Source organism: Mycteria americana, chromosome 6 (assembly GCF_035582795.1).
Source record: "Mycteria americana isolate JAX WOST 10 ecotype Jacksonville Zoo and Gardens chromosome 6, USCA_MyAme_1.0, whole genome shotgun sequence".
Lineage (NCBI taxonomy): Eukaryota > Metazoa > Chordata > Aves > Ciconiiformes > Ciconiidae > Mycteria > Mycteria americana.
The window spans coordinates 23,431,199-23,436,638 of NC_134370.1; the positions used below are offsets into that span (position 1 = coordinate 23,431,199).

General features: G+C 46.6%; 1 pseudogene; it reads right to left on the reverse strand.

Moving 5' to 3' along the window:
• Window positions 1–3,244, reverse strand: LOC142411934 (very long chain fatty acid elongase 6-like; annotated as a pseudogene).
• Window positions 3,245–5,440: the final 2,196 nt, after the last annotated feature.

A 5,440-nucleotide genomic window follows, 5' to 3' on the forward strand; every position in this document is an offset into this window, starting at 1 on the left:
TTATTCCCTCTTTGATTTCTGGGTGCTCCTCAGATAAGTCTTGAAGAAGAAGTTGCAGAAGAGCACCAGGAGACTGAGATACATCACGGATGAAAGGAAAACAGTTGGCCAGGTGGTGTGGCAGACCTTATCCTCCATCGAGAAGATGATCAAGACATTCAGTATTATATATGCCAGCATCTGCAGCATCTGTGAAAAGGTGATTGCCATGGCGATGAAGCGGGATAACTGGAAGCCTGCAGCTTGCATGGCATAGTAGGAGTACAGGACAGCATGGACACTGAAGTTCAAGACTGCGAGCCAGCTGCTGCCAGCCACCATATCCTTATAGCCATACCAGGTGATGATCAGCGTGGTAAGGTGGTGGTATCAGTGGAGGAAGAGGAGCTTCTTTTTCTGGAGAACAATGAACTCGGTGTCACCTTGGGTTGGGGGAGAGGTGCATCGTTAGTCATGTAAATGCCCAGCAGTTGCTTAAGTTTTCATGTGAGGTAGAATGAGCGAGCTGCAATGCTGAAGCCATTATGTGGCTCGATCCCACCAAAACCTAGGTTCCCATTGGAATAATCTGTATCAATAAAGCCCATGTAGGCACCTACCTGCTGGCATGTTTGTGGTACAAGAGCCCTTTGCCCCAGGCTTGCTTACCTAGCTTTACCTACACAGCACTTCAGACCAGCTCTTCTGTACTTCTTTTGACAGAAACTGGGTGGAAAGCCCAGTCCTCCCCTGCCTGCCTGCTGCCCCCTCGCCTCAGTCATCCAGTGCAGAATTGCCTAGTCCAGGTGCTGGCCCAGGGACCAAACCAGAGCAATAACATCAGGCTACAAGCCCATGGAGGGAGAGCACGACGTCTGGGTTGAGCAACAGGGAGTGAGAAAATGAGTGACACGTGCATGGTTAGACAGCCCTGTTCTCCGAATAACTTTTGGACAGAGACCTGTAAAAAAACCCTGCTTGTAAAAGCAAAGGCTTTATGAACACATAGGATAAGGAGAAATTTCAGACTCATTCAGTTCCAGGAGTTTCCTCAGCACAAATAAGTAGACCCAAAGCTTGGAGATGGGGTGGACATAGAAGGATTGACTACACACTGATTGCTTAATCAATCTCAACCCTTGGTAGAGAGGATGAAGGCCATTTGCTTCCAGATGCAATGGGCCCCAATGGCACTGCAAGAAAACCAGAGGAGAGCTGAACACTATGCCCAGGGCCCCACCAGAGCCTCCGACAGCTCTGCACCTAAGAATGTTCAGCTAACTCCACATTGATGCCCAGGGCAGCCTTGAGGACATCTAAACAAACTTGTCGTCTTAGACTTCCAAGAAGGTTTCAGCTCTCCATTTGCTGGGCACAGGCTTGCCCAAGACCTCTTGGCCAGGATTTCAAACACACATAGTTCTGGAAGACAGAGCAGGGAAGGGCTGCTGCTCACACCAGAACAACAGCAAGGCACAAGGAGTAAGTAGGCTGTGAGCCACCAACATGGCCCTTTGGCTTGCCTGGTGCCATGTGGCAGCTCCTGGAGGATGGCAGCAGCCAAGGTCTGAGCAGTGAAGAATGCTCCCTCGTTAGACCCTCTGCTTCCACTGCGTGAAGAGGCACCCAAGAGTAAGAGCTGCCATGTCTGGTCAGAAAAGGGGGACGATTGCTCTGGTGTCCCATCTCCTGACAGGGGCCAACAGTGCATGCCCAGGGAACATTTACAACCTCCTGTGGCAGGCAGTTCCTACAGCTTACGAGAAGAAACATCCCTTTTCCTTTGTTATCAACCTATATGTTTCGTTTGCATGAGCTTGTCTCTGAACAGACCATGAACAGCCATTCCTGACCCCTCCCTCCCACAACTTGTGATTTTACAGACCACTGCCATGCCCTGCCCTCACAGAGGGCAACCGGCATCCCTTAGACTTGACCAAAGCCCACTTGTGCACATAGGCAGAGACACTCCTCTGGAGTTACAGTGGCCGTAGTCTAGTTTTGCTCTCTCCCACCAAACAGACTGAAAGGGTGTGGAGATGAGGGGAATGTTGGAAAATTGACATCTGCTTGTTTAATTGCAGAGCATGGTCTGAATCATTCTCATGGTCACTGCAGGAAACCAGTACCGTAAGACTGGACAGTTTGAAAACAGATATTTTAGATTGATCTTCACATCTTGCATGGCTGGGGGGAAAAAAAAAAAACAGAGCTAGAACTTGGCAGTAGTACAAGGCTGTTCTTAAAAGGTGTCTCTAAAAAATGGGCAGCAAAATAACCCTGTCTTCATACCATCATTCTCCTGCCATTGCAACTACTCATACTTTTTTCTTTTTTCCCCTGTATCAAAGCATAATGGAAAGACAACTCAAGGACTGGTGATTGTCAGTAACTTTGATACAGTCGACCAGTTTATGCTACCAGCCAGAGAGGACCTCCCAGCCTCTTTCATGCCCTTCTTTAGATTTATAATAAGAAAGGTGCTTCTGTGAGTGTACCAGAATTTTCCCCACCTCCTACACAACAGGATTAGAAAAAAGTGGGGAGAAAAAAAAAATCTCCATTTTTAAGAGTAATAGACCTCAAATCAAACTTATAATTGTCAAGCACTCTTTGAATGAGGATCTCTGCTCTTGCAGACTTCACATTCAAATCTACCCACTAATGATTTTCAAGCACAGTCCCCAGAGGTCCTTCTGCAACTCATTTGACTTGCTGGAGTATTTCTGATGGGGAACCAACAACCTGTATGAGCAGCTCACTTCCCCTTATGGGAAAGGGCCTCCAAGGGGAAAAAAATATTTATTTCCCTAATGACATAGTGGATACCCAGAACTTCCCATCAGTCCAGTCCTGAGGGAAGATTTACAGCTTTAGCAAAGGCTCTTACCTGAACAAGGCCAGACTGAGGGACCACAGGGTCAGTGGTGTGCATGGTTTGTAGCCTCTCTGTTCCTTCATGGAATGCTGGATTCCAAAGATCAGGATCACATAAACCACAGCAAACAAAAAAGACTTGTGCCTGCAAGTAGAGGAGAGGCTCCTCTTTGAGTTGAAGAGGGAACGTTACCAGATCCAGTCATGTTGACTGTGGAGCACGCTGTGAGTAGATGCCCTGAAGTTACACTAGTGCAGGGTCAAGGTTATCTTTCAGGTTTGGTGATTTCCGAGCCTGTTTCCTGTAGTTTCTTAAAACTTGAGGGAAAAGTGTAAAGCTTTTTTTCATTCTGGCCATGTAACACAAAATGGCAACTTTCTTTGACATAGCACCCAAGGAAGAGTATTTCCAGGATTACACCCTCCATCCTTAATAGGGTATTTTAACATATATTTTTCCTGCTTATCAGCAGACACTTTTCTAATTTATTAATTGTGAACTATTAATACCTTTACTATCTATCTCTGACTATGGTCAACTACTCTCAAAGGGGAATTCCTGTAGATACAGGGAAGCTTGTTCCCTGGGCTAAGCAAAGACCTCCTAGAAAGGCTCTGCTGTAGGTTACAGCAGTTTTACAGCCAGAGTGGCATGGTCATGACCTGAAAACTATCAGAGAAAATGTCATATTTGTTTCAACAACAGACTTTTACAGAACAGAGTTTATAACAGGGATCAGCCAGCATGTGAAAGATGCACACAAAAAGACTGTATTAGTAGACACACAAAAAAGAAATTGTACAGAGCAACAAGTGTTTGAAGATCCCACATTCCCACCTGCACTCCCTGCAGCTCAGCAGCCATCCAGCATGAGTTAGAGAACTTTCTGGAAAGGTCAGGCCACTTGTCTTTCATTCCCCACTTTGGGCAGTGGCATCACCGAGTAGGACACCAACAGCACATGTACGTGCTGAAGGCAACTTTCATCTGTTGCAAGGGCCTCTACACGCTGAAAGACTAGGCGCAGCCACCAATAAAGCCAAGGATAAGAGCAGAACACAGACAGCACAGTAATACAAGCAGGTTATTTTTTTGCTCCAGCTTCTAACGCACACAAGTTGACATTCAGTCTCATTACAGCAAAGCCATGTTGGGCACCTTACAAATTTATCCCTCCCCATGCTCCGGACAATGGTTTCACTGTTGCCGACTCCTTTGCCTGCATACTCCCTGTGGATTTGCCATTCTTAGATGGAGTACAGTGGTTAGCCGCTCGATGGACTACAAGTACAAAATACCTGCTTGTTTGACCTACACTTTAGCAATTGTTAAACAAGACCTCCGTTATTATTATTAAACAAGACCTCCATATTGCAAGAGGAAAAGTCTCTAAATACCCCTTGGGAGATGGAAGGGCAAGTTGGATTAGCTGAGTAAAAAAGGTGGTGATGTTGACATAATTTCTTATTCTTAACCTAGTCCTGGGATCAGTAGTGAAATTTTTCACTTTGAAATTGCTTCATGCCACATGAACAAGAACCATGCCTCTCCTACAGCAGGTCCGTCTGTCCATCTCTTAGGTGGTGGCATGTTCATTTAAGATGCAGGAGAAGCTTGTGACTGCAGGTGTTTGGTACCACCTGAGCAGGCAGCTGGCAGCCCTCCCTTGGCAGAAGGGAACAAGAGCAACACATGCAAAGAACAGAAGCAGACAGCAGCGATGAGGCCCTCAGCATCCTCCGAGATACCTGTCTTGCCTAGTAAGGCAGAGCTTTCTTTGACAGGCTGAAAGCTCACCTGAGCAATCCAGATACAGCTGTGACATTCCCATTATCCTCTTTCCTCCCCGATACCAAATACACCTGTCTGCACTCCCATCTCTGGGTGGGCTAGCATACAGACTGCTGCCAAGTCCAGTGCTTGGTCACTGGCACTGTGCTCAGAGCTGCTGTTGGACTCAGGATGGTTTAGAAACTGATGTGCAATGTAGACATCTAAGTGATTTGTAAATAAACAGCTGGACTTATTTCCACACATCACAGCGAGTTGCACAGAGCTCAGCTGCTGCAGGTGAGGAAGCAGAGCCCCAGCAACAATTCACACATAACTGTTCGCATTCAGGAACATCAGGGCTGCAATCCTGAATTGGTGGGAGAGAGGGACTTTATCCTTCTGTCCTTCAGATCAGTGGGGAGGAGACAGAGACGCTACGGAGCAAAAGGCTCCATCCCTTTAATGTGAGCCCATGATGGCTAGATGGGACCTGAAAGAGAAAGGACGATTTCCTGAGGACCATGAAATAAGGCTGTGGATCCTTCCAGAGAGAGGGTTTCCCATTAGATTGCTTCTATAGCATTCCAGAAATAAACCTTATTTGAGGTAGCCCTGAATACATTACAGAATCACAGAATCACAGAATCGTATAGGGTGGAAAAGACCTTTAAGATCATCGAGTCCGACCGTAAACCTAACACTACCAAGACCACCACTACACCATGTCCCTAAGCACCTCATCCAAACGTCCTTTAAATATCTCCAGGGATGGCAACTCAACCACTTCCCTGGGCAGCCTGTTCCAATGCT